Genomic DNA, 19,909 nt, shown 5'->3' with positions numbered 1-19,909 from the left:
ATGCCCCCATTACCATTGGCACAGGCAGCATACATCTCTGTGGTTTCTAACAAATCAAAAGAGACACAGAGTACACACTGGTTGCTTCCCTGAATCAACTTCTCGAGGCAGGCTGTTCTGCATCTAGTGAACGGCCTCACCAAGGAACGCCCTAGCTAGGCCTCTGGGCCCGTGCCTCTTCAAAAGCCTGCAGTGCTACAGGAAAAACTGTGCTTTAGTTGCAATAAGAACGCAAGCAGTGTTTCTCCTGATGGCAGGGTGACTTCAAGAAGGAGGTCTTAGATGGAAGGAGAAGCCTAGTGTTTTTCTCTGTGCAGCTCAGACTAAGGAATGAGTGCGATTTCCACGGCATGTTGGAACTTGCTAGAACGGTGCTCGTGAACCTGTGCGAGTGTTGTGAATCAAGATATCAGAAGAAAGAGTGCAGTGTGTTTCCCATGACTCAGCAGACACAGAGGACCTCCGAGGGACCAATAGGCCTCGTTGTTGCTCTGCAGGCCTACAGGGGTGTGGAGGTACTCAGGGATCTTGGAACAAAAATGATGCTCACCCGAGAGGCCTAGGAGTCCTGAAAAGGGTACTTCCTTTAAAGTAAAGCAGAACAGCGACTAAGAGCTCAGGGAAAGAGCTGCATGCCTCCCTTTCTGCAGGGCTACTCAGGGCCTTACCTCGAGGCAAGGACTCACGTTGAGATTCCCTTTAGCTCTAGAGCATGCTAGGTGAGCCCCACCCCGGCCAATGAAGCTCCGTGTGTAGCCAGAGAAAACATTTTCTTCCCACACCCATGCCTACAGTGGCCAGAGGGCTGTCAACAACAGAGAATTTCAGGGAGCTTCACGGCAGCAAGCATGGAACTTTCCAAATGGAAAGCAAGGCTAGTACCATCATGCCCCCATTACCATTGGCACAGGCAGCATACATCTCTGTGGTTTCTAACAAATCAAAAGAGACACAGAGTACACACTGGTTGCTTCCCTGAATCAACTTCTCGAGGCAGGCTGTTCTGCATCTAGTGAACGGCCTCACCAAGGAACGCCCTAGCTAGGCCTCTGGGCCCGTGCCTCTTCAAAAGCCTGCAGTGCTACAGGAAAAACTGTGCTTTAGTTGCAGTAAGAACGCAAGCAGTGTTTCTCCTGATGGCAGGGTGACTTCAGGAAGGAGGTCTTACATGGAAGGAGAAGCCTAGTGTTTTTCTCTGTGCAGCTCAGACTAAGGAATGAGTGCGATTTCCACGGCATGTTGGAGCTTGCTAGAACGGTGCTCGTGAACCTGTGCGAGTGCTGTGAATCAAGATATCACAAGAAAGAGTGCAGTGTGTTGCCTATGACTCAGCAGACACAGAGGACCTCCGAGGGACCAATGGGCCTCGTTGTTGCTCAGCAGGCCTACAGGGGTGTGGAGGTACTCAGGGATCTTGGAACAAAAATGATGCTCACCCGAGAGGCCTAGGAGACCTGAAAAGGGTACTTCCTTTAAAGTAAAGCAGAACAGCGTCTAAGAGCTCATGAAAAGAGCTGCATGCCTCCCTTTCTGCAGGGCTACTCAGGGCCTTACCTCGAGGCAAGGACTCACGTTGAGATTCCCTTTAGCTCTAGAGCATGGCAAGGTGAGCCCCACCCCGGCCAAAAAAGCTCCGTGTGTAGCCAGAGAAAACTCATTTTCTTCCCACACCAATGCTAGAGTGGACAGGGGCCTGTCAACAGCAGAGAATTTCAGGGAGCTTCACGGCAGCAAGCATGGAGCTTTCCAAATGGAAATCAAGGCTAGTACCATCATGCCCCCATTTCCATGGGCACAGGCAGCATACATCTCTGTGGTTTTTTAACAAGTCAAATGAGACACAGAGTACACACTGGTTGCTTCCCTGAATCAACTTCTCGAGGCAGCGTGTTCTGCATCTAGTGAACGGCCTCACCAAGGAAAGCCTTAGCTAGGCCTCTGGGCCCTTGCCTCTTCCAAACCTGCAGTGCTACAGGAAAAACTGTGCTTCAGTTGCAATAGGAACACAAGCCGTCTTTCTCCTGAGGCAGGGTGACTTCAGGTAGGAGGTCCTGGATGGAAGGAGAAGCCTAGTGTTTTTCTCTGTGCAGCTCAGACTAGGGAATGAGTGCGACTTCCACGGCATGTTGGAACTTGCTAGAACGGTGCCCATAAAACTGTGCAGGTGCTGGCTAAATCAAGATGTCCCAATTAGAGTGCACTGTGTGGCCCTACACTCGGCAGACACACTGTGAGTCGGAAAGCTACGGGCCTGGATATTGCTTAGAAGGGCCAGGGGAGCCTGAGGGTACTCGGTGTTCTTGCAGGGAACAGGGTTTCCAGGCGAGGCACCTAGGTGTCCTGAAAAGCGTACTGGCGTTAAAATGCTGCAGAGCTGCGACTACGGCCTCATGGAAACTGCTACACGCCTCCGCTTCTGCATAGCATTGCAGGGCCTTACCTCGAGGCAAGTTCTCACGTTGCTTGCACTGTGAGCGACACAGCATGTTAGGATGCTGTATTTCTCCTTGAATAGAGTGACTTCAGGAAAGAGGTCCTCGATACATTCCAAGAAGAGTGTTTTCTCAGGGCAGCTCAGACGAGGGCAATGTCGCAAACTTCCAGGGCATGTTGGACTGCCTAGAAATGTGGTTCTGATGCTGTTCGACTGCTCTGGAAATATGGCTCTCCTGAAGGAACATACAGTGTGTTGCCCGAGACTCGGCAGACACAGAGGGCCTCCGAGGGACGTATGGGAATCAATGCTGCTCAGCAGGCCCACAGGGGTTTGGAGTGCGTCAGTGATCTTGGAACAGAAATGATGCTCACCCGACGGGCCTAGGAGTCCTGAAAAGGGTACGTCCTTTGACATAAGGCGGAACCTCCACTAAGCGCTCATGAAAAGAGCTGCATGCCTCCCTTTCTGCAGGGCTACTCAGGGCCTTACCTCGAGGCGAGGACTCAGGCTGAGATTCCCTTTAGCTCTAGAGCATGGCAAGGTGAGCCCCACCCCGGCCAATGAAGCTCCGTGTGTAGCCAGAGAAAACTCATTTTCTTCCCAAACCCATGCCTACAGTGGCCAGAGGGCTGTCAACAGCAGAGAATTTCAGGGAGCTTCACGGCCGCAAGCATGGAGCTTTCCAAATGGAAAGCAAGGCTAGTACCATCATGCCCCCATTACCATTGGCACAGGCAGCATACATCTCTGTGGTTTCTAACAAATCAAAAGAGACACAGAGTACACACTGGTTGCTTCCCTGAATCAACTTCTCGAGGCAGGCTGTTCTGCATCTAGTGAACGGCCTCACCAAGGAACGCCCTAGCTAGGCCTCTGGGCCCGTGCCTCTTCAAAAGCCTGCAGTGCTACAGGAAAAACTGTGCTTTAGTTGCAGTAAGAACGCAAGCAGTGTTTCTCCTGATGGCAGGGTGACTTCAGGAAGGAGGTCTTACATGGAAGGAGAAGCCTAGTGTTTTTCTCTGTGCAGCTCAGACTAAGGAATGAGTGCGATTTCCACGGCATGTTGGAGCTTGCTAGAACGGTGCTCGTGAACCTGTGCGAGTGCTGTGAATCAAGATATCACAAGAAAGAGTGCAGTGTGTTGCCTATGACTCAGCAGACACAGAGGACCTCCGAGGGACCAATGGGCCTCGTTGTTGCTCAGCAGGCCTACAGGGGTATGGAGGTACTCAGGGATCTTGGAACAAAAATGATGCTCACCCGAGAGGCCTAGGAGACCTGAAAAGGGTACTTCCTTTAAAGTAAAGCAGAACAGCGTCTAAGAGCTCATGAAAAGAGCTGCATGCCTCCCTTTCTGCAGGGCTACTCAGGGCCTTACCTCGAGGCAAGGACTCACGTTGAGATTCCCTTTAGCTCTAGAGCATGGCAAGGTGAGCCCCACCCCGGCCAAAAAAGCTCCGTGTGTAGCCAGAGAAAACTCATTTTCTTCCCACACCAATGCTAGAGTGGACAGGGGCCTGTCAACAGCAGAGAATTTCAGGGAGCTTCACGGCAGCAAGCATGGAGCTTTCCAAATGGAAATCAAGGCTAGTACCATCATGCCCCCATTTCCATGGGCACAGGCAGCATACATCTCTGTGGTTTTTTAACAAGTCAAATGAGACACAGAGTACACACTGGTTGCTTCCCTGAATCAACTTCTCGAGGCAGCGTGTTCTGCATCTAGTGAACGGCCTCACCAAGGAAAGCCTTAGCTAGGCCTCTGGGCCCTTGCCTCTTCCAAACCTGCAGTGCTACAGGAAAAACTGTGCTTCAGTTGCAATAGGAACACAAGCCGTCTTTCTCCTGAGGCAGGGTGACTTCAGGTAGGAGGTCCTGGATGGAAGGAGAAGCCTAGTGTTTTTCTCTGTGCAGCTCAGACTAGGGAATGAGTGCGACTTCCACGGCATGTTGGAACTTGCTAGAACGGTGCCCATAAAACTGTGCAGGTGCTGGCTAAATCAAGATGTCCCAATTAGAGTGCACTGTGTGGCCCTACACTCGGCAGACACACTGTGAGTCGGAAAGCTACGGGCCTGGATATTGCTTAGAAGGGCCAGGGGAGCCTGAGGGTACTCGGTGTTCTTGCAGGGAACAGGGTTTCCAGGCGAGGCACCTAGGTGTCCTGAAAAGCGTACTGGCGTTAAAATGCTGCAGAGCTGCGACTACGGCCTCATGGAAACTGCTACACGCCTCCGCTTCTGCATAGCATTGCAGGGCCTTACCTCGAGGCAAGTTCTCACGTTGCTTGCACTGTGAGCGACACAGCATGTTAGGATGCTGTATTTCTCCTTGAATAGAGTGACTTCAGGAAAGAGGTCCTCGATACATTCCAAGAAGAGTGTTTTCTCAGGGCAGCTCAGACGAGGGCAATGTCGCAAACTTCCAGGGCATGTTGGACTGCCTAGAAATGTGGTTCTGATGCTGTTCGACTGCTCTGGAAATATGGCTCTCCTGAAGTAACATACAGTGTGTTGCCCGAGACTCGGCAGACACAGAGGGCCTCCGAGGGACGTATGGGAATCAATGCTGCTCAGCAGGCCCACAGGGGTTTGGAGTGCGTCAGTGATCTTGGAACAGAAATGATGCTCACCCGACGGGCCTAGGAGTCCTGAAAAGGGTACGTCCTTTGACATAAGGCGGAACCTCCACTAAGCGCTCATGAAAAGAGCTGCATGCCTCCCTTTCTGCAGGGCTACTCAGGGCCTTACCTCGAGGCGAGGACTCAGGCTGAGATTCCCTTTAGCTCTAGAGCATGGCAAGGTGAGCCCCACCCCGGCCAATGAAGCTCCGTGTGTAGCCAGAGAAAACTCATTTTCTTCCCAAACCCATGCCTACAGTGGCCAGAGGGCTGTCAACAGCAGAGAATTTCAGGGAGCTTCACGGCCGCAAGCATGGAGCTTTCCAAATGGAAAGCAAGGCTAGTACCATCATGCCCCCATTACCATTGGCACAGGCAGCATACATCTCTGTGGTTTCTAACAAATCAAAAGAGACACAGAGTACACACTGGTTGCTTCCCTGAATCAACTTCTCGAGGCAGGCTGTTCTGCATCTAGTGAACGGCCTCACCAAGGAACGCCCTAGCTAGGCCTCTGGGCCCGTGCCTCTTCAAAAGCCTGCAGTGCTACAGGAAAAACTGTGCTTTAGTTGCAATAAGAACGCAAGCAGTGTTTCTCCTGATGGCAGGGTGACTTCAGGAAGGAGGTCTTAGATGGAAGGAGAAGCCTAGTGTTTTTCTCTGTGCAGCTCAGACTAAGGAATGAGTGCGATTTCCACGGCATGTTGGAACTTGCTAGAACGGTGCTCGTGAACCTGTGCGAGTGCTGTGAATCAAGATATCACAAGAAAGAGTGCAGTGTGTTTCCCATGACTCAGCAGACACAGAGGACCTCCGAGGGACCAATGGGCCTCGTTGTTGCTCAGCAGGCCTACAGGGGTGTGGAGGTACTCAGGGATCTTGGAACAAAAATGATGCTCACCCGAGAGGCCTAGGAGACCTGAAAAGGGTACTTCCTTTAAAGTAAAGCAGAACAGCGACTAAGAGCTCAGGGAAAGAGCTGCATGCCTCCCTTTCTGCAGGGCTACTCAGGGCCTTACCTCGAGGCAAGGACTCACGTTGAGATTCCCTTTAGCTCTAGAGCATGGCAAGGTGAGCCCCACCCCGGCCAATGAAGCTCCGTGTGTAGCCAGAGAAAACTCATTTTCTTCCCACACCCATGCCTACAGTGGCCAGAGGGCTGTCAACAGCAGAGAATTTCAGGGAGCTTCACGGCAGCAAGCATGGAGCTTTCCAAATGGAAAGCAAGGCTAGTACCATCATGCCCCCATTACCATTGGCACAGGCAGCATACATCTCTGTGGTTTCTAACAAATCAAAAGAGACACAGAGTACACACTGGTTGCTTCCCTGAATCAACTTCTCGAGGCAGGCTGTTCTGCATCTAGTGAACGGCCTCACCAAGGAACGCCCTAGCTAGGCCTCTGGGCCCGTGCCTCTTCAAAAGCCTGCAGTGCTACAGGAAAAACTGTGCTTTAGTTGCAATAAGAACGCAAGCAGTGTTTCTCCTGATGGCAGGGTGACTTCAAGAAGGAGGTCTTAGATGGAAGGAGAAGCCTAGTGTTTTTCTCTGTGCAGCTCAGACTAAGGAATGAGTGCGATTTCCACGGCATGTTGGAACTTGCTAGAACGGTGCTCGTGAACCTGTGCGAGTGTTGTGAATCAAGATATCAGAAGAAAGAGTGCAGTGTGTTTCCCATGACTCAGCAGACACAGAGGACCTCCGAGGGACCAATAGGCCTCGTTGTTGCTCTGCAGGCCTACAGGGGTGTGGAGGTACTCAGGGATCTTGGAACAAAAATGATGCTCACCCGAGAGGCCTAGTAGTCCTGAAAAGGGCACTTCCTTTAAAGTAAAGCAGAACAGCGACTAAGAGCTCAGGGAAAGAGCTGCATGCCTCCCTTTCTGCAGGGCTACTCAGGGCCTTACCTCGAGGCAAGGACTCACGTTGAGATTCCCTTTAGCTCTAGAGCATGCTAGGTGAGCCCCACCCCGGCCAATGAAGCTCCGTGTGTAGCCAGAGAAAACATTTTCTTCCCACACCCATGCCTACAGTGGCCAGAGGGCTGTCAACAACAGAGAATTTCAGGGAGCTTCACGGCAGCAAGCATGGAACTTTCCAAATGGAAAGCAAGGCTAGTACCATCATGCCCCCATTACCATTGGCACAGGCAGCATACATCTCTGTGGTTTCTAACAAATCAAAAGAGACACAGAGTACACACTGGTTGCTTCCCTGAATCAACTTCTCGAGGCAGGCTGTTCTGCATCTAGTGAACGGCCTCACCAAGGAACGCCCTAGCTAGGCCTCTGGGCCCGTGCCTCTTCAAAAGCCTGCAGTGCTACAGGAAAAACTGTGCTTTAGTTGCAGTAAGAACGCAAGCAGTGTTTCTCCTGATGGCAGGGTGACTTCAGGAAGGAGGTCTTACATGGAAGGAGAAGCCTAGTGTTTTTCTCTGTGCAGCTCAGACTAAGGAATGAGTGCGATTTCCACGGCATGTTGGAGCTTGCTAGAACGGTGCTCGTGAACCTGTGCGAGTGCTGTGAATCAAGATATCACAAGAAAGAGTGCAGTGTGTTGCCTATGACTCAGCAGACACAGAGGACCTCCGAGGGACCAATGGGCCTCGTTGTTGCTCAGCAGGCCTACAGGGGTGTGGAGGTACTCAGGGATCTTGGAACAAAAATGATGCTCACCCGAGAGGCCTAGGAGACCTGAAAAGGGTACTTCCTTTAAAGTAAAGCAGAACAGCGTCTAAGAGCTCATGAAAAGAGCTGCATGCCTCCCTTTCTGCAGGGCTACTCAGGGCCTTACCTCGAGGCAAGGACTCACGTTGAGATTCCCTTTAGCTCTAGAGCATGGCAAGGTGAGCCCCACCCCGGCCAAAAAAGCTCCGTGTGTAGCCAGAGAAAACTCATTTTCTTCCCACACCCATGCTAGAGTGGACAGGGGCCTGTCAACAGCAGAGAATTTCAGGGAGCTTCACGGCAGCAAGCATGGAGCTTTCCAAATGGAAATCAAGGCTAGTACCATCATGCCCCCATTTCCATGGGCACAGGCAGCATACATCTCTGTGGTTTTTTAACAAGTCAAATGAGACACAGAGTACACACTGGTTGCTTCCCTGAATCAACTTCTCGAGGCAGCGTGTTCTGCATCTAGTGAACGGCCTCACCAAGGAAAGCCTTAGCTAGGCCTCTGGGCCCTTGCCTCTTCCAAACCTGCAGTGCTACAGGAAAAACTGTGCTTCAGTTGCAATAGGAACACAAGCCGTCTTTCTCCTGAGGCAGGGTGACTTCAGGTAGGAGGTCCTGGATGGAAGGAGAAGCCTAGTGTTTTTCTCTGTGCAGCTCAGACTAGGGAATGAGTGCGACTTCCACGGCATGTTGGAACTTGCTAGAACGGTGCCCATAAAACTGTGCAGGTGCTGGCTAAATCAAGATGTCCCAATTAGAGTGCACTGTGTGGCCCTACACTCGGCAGACACACTGTGAGTCGGAAAGCTACGGGCCTGGATATTGCTTAGAAGGGCCAGGGGAGCCTGAGGGTACTCGGTGTTCTTGCAGGGAACAGGGTTTCCAGGCGAGGCACCTAGGTGTCCTGAAAAGCGTACTGGCGTTAAAATGCTGCAGAGCTGCGACTACGGCCTCATGGAAACTGCTACACGCCTCCGCTTCTGCATAGCATTGCAGGGCCTTACCTCGAGGCAAGTTCTCACGTTGCTTGCACTGTGAGCGACACAGCATGTTAGGATGCTGTATTTCTCCTTGAATAGAGTGACTTCAGGAAAGAGGTCCTCGATACATTCCAAGAAGAGTGTTTTCTCAGGGCAGCTCAGACGAGGGCAATGTCGCAAACTTCCAGGGCATGTTGGACTGCCTAGAAATGTGGTTCTGATGCTGTTCGACTGCTCTGGAAATATGGCTCTCCTGAAGTAACATACAGTGTGTTGCCCGAGACTCGGCAGACACAGAGGGCCTCCGAGGGACGTATGGGAATCAATGCTGCTCAGCAGGCCCACAGGGGTTTGGAGTGCGTCAGTGATCTTGGAACAGAAATGATGCTCACCCGACGGGCCTAGGAGTCCTGAAAAGGGTACGTCCTTTGACATAAGGCGGAACCTCCACTAAGCGCTCATGAAAAGAGCTGCATGCCTCCCTTTCTGCAGGGCTACTCAGGGCCTTACCTCGAGGCGAGGACTCACGCTGAGATTCCCTTTAGCTCTAGAGCATGGCAAGGTGAGCCCCACCCCGGCCAATGAAGCTCCGTGTGTAGCCAGAGAAAACTCATTTTCTTCCCAAACCCATGCCTACAGTGGCCAGAGGGCTGTCAACAGCAGAGAATTTCAGGGAGCTTCACGGCCGCAAGCATGGAGCTTTCCAAATGGAAAGCAAGGCTAGTACCATCATGCCCCCATTACCATTGGCACAGGCAGCATACATCTCTGTGGTTTCTAACAAATCAAAAGAGACACAGAGTACACACTGGTTGCTTCCCTGAATCAACTTCTCGAGGCAGGCTGTTCTGCATCTAGTGAACGGCCTCACCAAGGAACGCCCTAGCTAGGCCTCTGGGCCCGTGCCTCTTCAAAAGCCTGCAGTGCTACAGGAAAAACTGTGCTTTAGTTGCAGTAAGAACGCAAGCAGTGTTTCTCCTGATGGCAGGGTGACTTCAGGAAGGAGGTCTTACATGGAAGGAGAAGCCTAGTGTTTTTCTCTGTGCAGCTCAGACTAAGGAATGAGTGCGATTTCCACGGCATGTTGGAGCTTGCTAGAACGGTGCTCGTGAACCTGTGCGAGTGCTGTGAATCAAGATATCACAAGAAAGAGTGCAGTGTGTTGCCTATGACTCAGCAGACACAGAGGACCTCCGAGGGACCAATGGGCCTCGTTGTTGCTCAGCAGGCCTACAGGGGTGTGGAGGTACTCAGGGATCTTGGAACAAAAATGATGCTCACCCGAGAGGCCTAGGAGACCTGAAAAGGGTACTTCCTTTAAAGTAAAGCAGAACAGCGTCTAAGAGCTCATGAAAAGAGCTGCATGCCTCCCTTTCTGCAGGGCTACTCAGGGCCTTACCTCGAGGCAAGGACTCACGTTGAGATTCCCTTTAGCTCTAGAGCATGGCAAGGTGAGCCCCACCCCGGCCAAAAAAGCTCCGTGTGTAGCCAGAGAAAACTCATTTTCTTCCCACACCAATGCTAGAGTGGACAGGGGCCTGTCAACAGCAGAGAATTTCAGGGAGCTTCACGGCAGCAAGCATGGAGCTTTCCAAATGGAAATCAAGGCTAGTACCATCATGCCCCCATTTCCATGGGCACAGGCAGCATACATCTCTGTGGTTTTTTAACAAGTCAAATGAGACACAGAGTACACACTGGTTGCTTCCCTGAATCAACTTCTCGAGGCAGCGTGTTCTGCATCTAGTGAACGGCCTCACCAAGGAAAGCCTTAGCTAGGCCTCTGGGCCCTTGCCTCTTCCAAACCTGCAGTGCTACAGGAAAAACTGTGCTTCAGTTGCAATAGGAACACAAGCCGTCTTTCTCCTGAGGCAGGGTGACTTCAGGTAGGAGGTCCTGGATGGAAGGAGAAGCCTAGTGTTTTTCTCTGTGCAGCTCAGACTAGGGAATGAGTGCGACTTCCACGGCATGTTGGAACTTGCTAGAACGGTGCCCATAAAACTGTGCAGGTGCTGGCTAAATCAAGATGTCCCAATTAGAGTGCACTGTGTGGCCCTACACTCGGCAGACACACTGTGAGTCGGAAAGCTACGGGCCTGGATATTGCTTAGAAGGGCCAGGGGAGCCTGAGGGTACTCGGTGTTCTTGCAGGGAACAGGGTTTCCAGGCGAGGCACCTAGGTGTCCTGAAAAGCGTACTGGCGTTAAAATGCTGCAGAGCTGCGACTACGGCCTCATGGAAACTGCTACACGCCTCCGCTTCTGCATAGCATTGCAGGGCCTTACCTCGAGGCAAGTTCTCACGTTGCTTGCACTGTGAGCGACACAGCATGTTAGGATGCTGTATTTCTCCTTGAATAGAGTGACTTCAGGAAAGAGGTCCTCGATACATTCCAAGAAGAGTGTTTTCTCAGGGCAGCTCAGACGAGGGCAATGTCGCAAACTTCCAGGGCATGTTGGACTGCCTAGAAATGTGGTTCTGATGCTGTTCGACTGCTCTGGAAATATGGCTCTCCTGAAGTAACATACAGTGTGTTGCCCGAGACTCGGCAGACACAGAGGGCCTCCGAGGGACGTATGGGAATCAATGCTGCTCAGCAGGCCCACAGGGGTTTGGAGTGCGTCAGTGATCTTGGAACAGAAATGATGCTCACCCGACGGGCCTAGGAGTCCTGAAAAGGGTACGTCCTTTGACATAAGGCGGAACCTCCACTAAGCGCTCATGAAAAGAGCTGCATGCCTCCCTTTCTGCAGGGCTACTCAGGGCCTTACCTCGAGGCGAGGACTCACGCTGAGATTCCCTTTAGCTCTAGAGCATGGCAAGGTGAGCCCCACCCCGGCCAATGAAGCTCCGTGTGTAGCCAGAGAAAACTCATTTTCTTCCCAAACCCATGCCTACAGTGGCCAGAGGGCTGTCAACAGCAGAGAATTTCAGGGAGCTTCACGGCCGCAAGCATGGAGCTTTCCAAATGGAAAGCAAGGCTAGTACCATCATGCCCCCATTACCATTGGCACAGGCAGCATACATCTCTGTGGTTTCTAACAAATCAAAAGAGACACAGAGTACACACTGGTTGCTTCCCTGAATCAACTTCTCGAGGCAGGCTGTTCTGCATCTAGTGAACGGCCTCACCAAGGAACGCCCTAGCTAGGCCTCTGGGCCCGTGCCTCTTCAAAAGCCTGCAGTGCTACAGGAAAAACTGTGCTTTAGTTGCAGTAAGAACGCAAGCAGTGTTTCTCCTGATGGCAGGGTGACTTCAGGAAGGAGGTCTTACATGGAAGGAGAAGCCTAGTGTTTTTCTCTGTGCAGCTCAGACTAAGGAATGAGTGCGATTTCCACGGCATGTTGGAGCTTGCTAGAACGGTGCTCGTGAACCTGTGCGAGTGCTGTGAATCAAGATATCACAAGAAAGAGTGCAGTGTGTTGCCTATGACTCAGCAGACACAGAGGACCTCCGAGGGACCAATGGGCCTCGTTGTTGCTCAGCAGGCCTACAGGGGTGTGGAGGTACTCAGGGATCTTGGAACAAAAATGATGCTCACCCGAGAGGCCTAGGAGACCTGAAAAGGGTACTTCCTTTAAAGTAAAGCAGAACAGCGTCTAAGAGCTCATGAAAAGAGCTGCATGCCTCCCTTTCTGCAGGGCTACTCAGGGCCTTACCTCGAGGCAAGGACTCACGTTGAGATTCCCTTTAGCTCTAGAGCATGGCAAGGTGAGCCCCACCCCGGCCAAAAAAGCTCCGTGTGTAGCCAGAGAAAACTCATTTTCTTCCCACACCAATGCTAGAGTGGACAGGGGCCTGTCAACAGCAGAGAATTTCAGGGAGCTTCACGGCAGCAAGCATGGAGCTTTCCAAATGGAAATCAAGGCTAGTACCATCATGCCCCCATTTCCATGGGCACAGGCAGCATACATCTCTGTGGTTTTTTAACAAGTCAAATGAGACACAGAGTACACACTGGTTGCTTCCCTGAATCAACTTCTCGAGGCAGCGTGTTCTGCATCTAGTGAACGGCCTCACCAAGGAAAGCCTTAGCTAGGCCTCTGGGCCCTTGCCTCTTCCAAACCTGCAGTGCTACAGGAAAAACTGTGCTTCAGTTGCAATAGGAACACAAGCCGTCTTTCTCCTGAGGCAGGGTGACTTCAGGTAGGAGGTCCTGGATGGAAGGAGAAGCCTAGTGTTTTTCTCTGTGCAGCTCAGACTAGGGAATGAGTGCGACTTCCACGGCATGTTGGAACTTGCTAGAACGGTGCCCATAAAACTGTGCAGGTGCTGGCTAAATCAAGATGTCCCAATTAGAGTGCACTGTGTGGCCCTACACTCGGCAGACACACTGTGAGTCGGAAAGCTACGGGCCTGGATATTGCTTAGAAGGGCCAGGGGAGCCTGAGGGTACTCGGTGTTCTTGCAGGGAACAGGGTTTCCAGGCGAGGCACCTAGGTGTCCTGAAAAGCGTACTGGCGTTAAAATGCTGCAGAGCTGCGACTACGGCCTCATGGAAACTGCTACACGCCTCCGCTTCTGCATAGCATTGCAGGGCCTTACCTCGAGGCAAGTTCTCACGTTGCTTGCACTGTGAGCGACACAGCATGTTAGGATGCTGTATTTCTCCTTGAATAGAGTGACTTCAGGAAAGAGGTCCTCGATACATTCCAAGAAGAGTGTTTTCTCAGGGCAGCTCAGACGAGGGCAATGTCGCAAACTTCCAGGGCATGTTGGACTGCCTAGAAATGTGGTTCTGATGCTGTTCGACTGCTCTGGAAATATGGCTCTCCTGAAGTAACATACAGTGTGTTGCCCGAGACTCGGCAGACACAGAGGGCCTCCGAGGGACGTATGGGAATCAATGCTGCTCAGCAGGCCCACAGGGGTTTGGAGTGCGTCAGTGATCTTGGAACAGAAATGATGCTCACCCGACGGGCCTAGGAGTCCTGAAAAGGGTACGTCCTTTGACATAAGGCGGAACCTCCACTAAGCGCTCATGAAAAGAGCTGCATGCCTCCCTTTCTGCAGGGCTACTCAGGGCCTTACCTCGAGGCGAGGACTCAGGCTGAGATTCCCTTTAGCTCTAGAGCATGGCAAGGTGAGCCCCACCCCGGCCAATGAAGCTCCGTGTGTAGCCAGAGAAAACTCATTTTCTTCCCAAACCCATGCCTACAGTGGCCAGAGGGCTGTCAACAGCAGAGAATTTCAGGGAGCTTCACGGCCGCAAGCATGGAGCTTTCCAAATGGAAAGCAAGGCTAGTACCATCATGCCCCCATTACCATTGGCACAGGCAGCATACATCTCTGTGGTTTCTAACAAATCAAAAGAGACACAGAGTACACACTGGTTGCTTCCCTGAATCAACTTCTCGAGGCAGGCTGTTCTGCATCTAGTGAACGGCCTCACCAAGGAACGCCCTAGCTAGGCCTCTGGGCCCGTGCCTCTTCAAAAGCCTGCAGTGCTACAGGAAAAACTGTGCTTTAGTTGCAATAACGCAAGCAGTGTTTCTCCTGATGGCAGGGTGACTTCAGGAAGGAGGTCTTAGATGGAAGGAGAAGCCTAGTGTTTTTCTCTGTGCAGCTCAGACTAAGGAATGAGTGCGATTTCCACGGCATGTTGGAACTTGCTAGAACGGTGCTCGTGAACCTGTGCGAGTGCTGTGAATCAAGATATCAGAAGAAAGAGTGCAGTGTGTTTCCCATGACTCAGCAGACACAGAGGACCTCCGAGGGACCAATGGGCCTCGTTGTTGCTCAGCAGGCCTACAGGGGTGTGGAGGTACTCAGGGATCTTGGAACAAAAATGATGCTCACCCGAGAGGCCTAGGAGTCCTGAAAAGGGTACTTCCTTTAAAGTAAAGCAGAACAGCGACTAAGAGCTCAGGGAAAGAGCTGCATGCCTCCCTTTCTGCAGGGCTACTCAGGGCCTTACCTCGAGGCAAGGACTCACGTTGAGATTCCCTTTAGCTCTAGAGCATAGCAAGGTGAGCCCCACCCCGGCCAATGAAGCTCCGTGTGTAGCCAGAGAAAACTCATTTTCTTCCCACACCCATGCCTACAGTGGCCAGAGGGCTGTCAACAGCAGAGAATTTCAGGGAGCTTCACGGCAGCAAGCATGGAGCTTTCCAAATGGAAAGCAAGGCTAGTACCATCATGCCCCCATTACCATTGGCACAGGCAGCATACATCTCTGTGGTTTCTAACAAATCAAAAGAGACACAGAGTACACACTGGTTGCTTCCCTGAATCAACTTCTCGAGGCAGGCTGTTCTGCATCTAGTGAACGGCCTCACCAAGGAACGCCCTAGCTAGGCCTCTGGGCCCGTGCCTCTTCAAAAGCCTGCAGTGCTACAGGAAAAACTGTGCTTTAGTTGCAATAAGAACGCAAGCAGTGTTTCTCCTGATGGCAGGGTGACTTCAAGAAGGAGGTCTTAGATGGAAGGAGAAGCCTAGTGTTTTTCTCTGTGCAGCTCAGACTAAGGAATGAGTGCGATTTCCACGGCATGTTGGAACTTGCTAGAACGGTGCTCGTGAACCTGTGCGAGTGTTGTGAATCAAGATATCAGAAGAAAGAGTGCAGTGTGTTTCCCATGACTCAGCAGACACAGAGGACCTCCGAGGGACCAATAGGCCTCGTTGTTGCTCTGCAGGCCTACAGGGGTGTGGAGGTACTCAGGGATCTTGGAACAAAAATGATGCTCACCCGAGAGGCCTAGGAGTCCTGAAAAGGGTACTTCCTTTAAAGTAAAGCAGAACAGCGACTAAGAGCTCAGGGAAAGAGCTGCATGCCTCCCTTTCTGCAGGGCTACTCAGGGCCTTACCTCGAGGCAAGGACTCACGTTGAGATTCCCTTTAGCTCTAGAGCATGCAAGGTGAGCCCCACCCCGGCCAATGAAGCTCCGTGTGTAGCCAGAGAAAACATTTTCTTCCCACACCCATGCCTACAGTGGCCAGAGGGCTGTCAACAACAGAGAATTTCAGGGAGCTTCACGGCAGCAAGCATGGAACTTTCCAAATGGAAAGCAAGGCTAGTACCATCATGCCCCCATTACCATTGGCACAGGCAGCATACATCTCTGTGGTTTCTAACAAATCAAAAGAGACACAGAGTACACACTGGTTGCTTCCCTGAATCAACTTCTCGAGGCAGGCTGTTCTGCATCTAGTGAACGGCCTCACCAAGGAACGCCCTAGCTAGGCCTCTGGGCCCGTGCCTCTTCAAAAGCCTGCAGTGCTACAGGAAAAACTGTGCTTTAGTTGCAGTAAGAACGCAAGCAGTGTTTCTCCTGATGGCAGGGTGACTTCAGGAAGGAGGTCTTAGATGGAAGGAGAAGCCTAGTGTTTTTCTCTGTGCAGCTCAGACTAAGGAATGAGTGCGATTTCCACGGCATGTTGGAGCTTGCTAGAACGGTGCTCGTGAACCTGTGCGAGTGCTGTGAATCAAGATATCACAAGAAAGAGTGCAGTGTGTTGCCTATGACTCAGCAGACACAGAGGACCTCCGAGGGACCAATGGGCCTCGTTGTTGCTCAGCAGGCCTACAGGGGTGTGGAGGTACTCAGGGATCTTGGAACAAAAATGATGCTCACCCGAGAGGCCTAGGAGACCTGAAAAGGGTACTTCCTTTAAAGTAAAGCAGAACAGCGTCTAAGAGCTCATGAAAAGAGCTGCATGCCTCCCTTTCTGCAGGGCTACTCAGGGCCTTACCTCGAGGCAAGGACTCACGTTGAGATTCCCTTTAGCTCTAGAGCATGGCAAGGTGAGCCCCACCCCGGCCAAAAAAGCTCCGTGTGTAGCCAGAGAAAACTCATTTTCTTCCCACACCCATGCTAGAGTGGCCAGGGGCCTGTCAACAGCAGAGAATTTCAGGGAGCTTCACGGCAGCAAGCATGGAGCTTTCCAAATGGAAATCAAGGCTAGTACCATCATGCCCCCATTTCCATGGGCACAGGCAGCATACATCTCTGTGGTTTTTTAACAAGTCAAATGAGACACAGAGTACACACTGGTTGCTTCCCTGAATCAACTTCTCGAGGCAGCGTGTTCTGCATCTAGTGAACGGCCTCACCAAGGAAAGCCTTAGCTAGGCCTCTGGGCCCTTGCCTCTTCCAAACCTGCAGTGCTACAGGAAAAACTGTGCTTCAGTTGCAATAGGAACACAAGCCGTCTTTCTCCTGAGGCAGGGTGACTTCAGGTAGGAGGTCCTGGATGGAAGGAGAAGCCTAGTGTTTTTCTCTGTGCAGCTCAGACTAGGGAATGAGTGCGACTTCCACGGCATGTTGGAACTTGCTAGAACGGTGCCCATAAAACTGTGCAGGTGCTGGCTAAATCAAGATGTCCCAATTAGAGTGCACTGTGTGGCCCTACACTCGGCAGACACACTGTGAGTCGGAAAGCTACGGGCCTGGATATTGCTTAGAAGGGCCAGGGGAGCCTGAGGGTACTCGGTGTTCTTGCAGGGAACAGGGTTTCCAGGCGAGGCACCTAGGTGTCCTGAAAAGCGTACTGGCGTTAAAATGCTGCAGAGCTGCGACTACGGCCTCATGGAAACTGCTACACGCCTCCGCTTCTGCATAGCATTGCAGGGCCTTACCTCGAGGCAAGTTCTCACGTTGCTTGCACTGTGAGCGACACAGCATGTTAGGATGCTGTATTTCTCCTTGAATAGAGTGACTTCAGGAAAGAGGTCCTCGATACATTCCAAGAAGAGTGTTTTCTCAGGGCAGCTCAGACGAGGGCAATGTCGCAAACTTCCAGGGCATGTTGGACTGCCTAGAAATGTGGTTCTGATGCTGTTCGACTGCTCTGGAAATATGGCTCTCCTGAAGTAACATACAGTGTGTTGCCCGAGACTCGGCAGACACAGAGGGCCTCCGAGGGACGTATGGGAATCAATGCTGCTCAGCAGGCCCACAGGGGTTTGGAGTGCGTCAGTGATCTTGGAACAGAAATGATGCTCACCCGACGGGCCTAGGAGTCCTGAAAAGGGTACGTCCTTTGACATAAGGCGGAACCTCCACTAAGCGCTCATGAAAAGAGCTGCATGCCTCCCTTTCTGCAGGGCTACTCAGGGCCTTACCTCGAGGCGAGGACTCACGCTGAGATTCCCTTTAGCTCTAGAGCATGGCAAGGTGAGCCCCACCCCGGCCAATGAAGCTCCGTGTGTAGCCAGAGAAAACTCATTTTCTTCCCAAACCCATGCCTACAGTGGCCAGAGGGCTGTCAACAGCAGAGAATTTCAGGGAGCTTCACGGCCGCAAGCATGGAGCTTTCCAAATGGAAAGCAAGGCTAGTACCATCATGCCCCCATTACCATTGGCACAGGCAGCATACATCTCTGTGGTTTCTAACAAATCAAAAGAGACACAGAGTACACACTGGTTGCTTCCCTGAATCAACTTCTCGAGGCAGGCTGTTCTGCATCTAGTGAACGGCCTCACCAAGGAACGCCCTAGCTAGGCCTCTGGGCCCGTGCCTCTTCAAAAGCCTGCAGTGCTACAGGAAAAACTGTGCTTTAGTTGCAGTAAGAACGCAAGCAGTGTTTCTCCTGATGGCAGGGTGACTTCAGGAAGGAGGTCTTACATGGAAGGAGAAGCCTAGTGTTTTTCTCTGTGCAGCTCAGACTAAGGAATGAGTGCGATTTCCACGGCATGTTGGAGCTTGCTAGAACGGTGCTCGTGAACCTGTGCGAGTGCTGTGAATCAAGATATCACAAGAAAGAGTGCAGTGTGTTGCCTATGACTCAGCAGACACAGAGGACCTCCGAGGGACCAATGGGCCTCGTTGTTGCTCAGCAGGCCTACAGGGGTGTGGAGGTACTCAGGGATCTTGGAACAAAAATGATGCTCACCCGAGAGGCCTAGGAGACCTGAAAAGGGTACTTCCTTTAAAGTAAAGCAGAACAGCGTCTAAGAGCTCATGAAAAGAGCTGCATGCCTCCCTTTCTGCAGGGCTACTCAGGGCCTTACCTCGAGGCAAGGACTCACGTTGAGATTCCCTTTAGCTCTAGAGCATGGCAAGGTGAGCCCCACCCCGGCCAAAAAAGCTCCGTGTGTAGCCAGAGAAAACTCATTTTCTTCCCACACCAATGCTAGAGTGGACAGGGGCCTGTCAACAGCAGAGAATTTCAGGGAGCTTCACGGCAGCAAGCATGGAGCTTTCCAAATGGAAATCAAGGCTAGTACCATCATGCCCCCATTTCCATGGGCACAGGCAGCATACATCTCTGTGGTTTTTTAACAAGTCAAATGAGACACAGAGTACACACTGGTTGCTTCCCTGAATCAACTTCTCGAGGCAGCGTGTTCTGCATCTAGTGAACGGCCTCACCAAGGAAAGCCTTAGCTAGGCCTCTGGGCCCTTGCCTCTTCCAAACCTGCAGTGCTACAGGAAAAACTGTGCTTCAGTTGCAATAGGAACACAAGCCGTCTTTCTCCTGAGGCAGGGTGACTTCAGGTAGGAGGTCCTGGATGGAAGGAGAAGCCTAGTGTTTTTCTCTGTGCAGCTCAGACTAGGGAATGAGTGCGACTTCCACGGCATGTTGGAACTTGCTAGAACGGTGCCCATAAAACTGTGCAGGTGCTGGCTAAATCAAGATGTCCCAATTAGAGTGCACTGTGTGGCCCTACACTCGGCAGACACACTGTGAGTCGGAAAGCTACGGGCCTGGATATTGCTTAGAAGGGCCAGGGGAGCCTGAGGGTACTCGGTGTTCTTGCAGGGAACAGGGTTTCCAGGCGAGGCACCTAGGTGTCCTGAAAAGCGTACTGGCGTTAAAATGCTGCAGAGCTGCGACTACGGCCTCATGGAAACTGCTACACGCCTCCGCTTCTGCATAGCATTGCAGGGCCTTACCTCGAGGCAAGTTCTCACGTTGCTTGCACTGTGAGCGACACAGCATGTTAGGATGCTGTATTTCTCCTTGAATAGAGTGACTTCAGGAAAGAGGTCCTCGATACATTCCAAGAAGAGTGTTTTCTCAGGGCAGCTCAGACGAGGGCAATGTCGCAAACTTCCAGGGCATGTTGGACTGCCTAGAAATGTGGTTCTGATGCTGTTCGACTGCTCTGGAAATATGGCTCTCCTGAAGTAACATACAGTGTGTTGCCCGAGACTCGGCAGACACAGAGGGCCTCCGAGGGACGTATGGGAATCAATGCTGCTCAGCAGGCCCACAGGGGTTTGGAGTGCGTCAGTGATCTTGGAACAGA

The sequence above is a fragment of the Balaenoptera ricei genome, chromosome 16 (assembly GCF_028023285.1).
Source record: "Balaenoptera ricei isolate mBalRic1 chromosome 16, mBalRic1.hap2, whole genome shotgun sequence".
NCBI classification, from domain to species: Eukaryota; Metazoa; Chordata; class Mammalia; order Artiodactyla; family Balaenopteridae; genus Balaenoptera; species Balaenoptera ricei.
Note: the sequence above shows the minus strand (reverse complement) of the source record.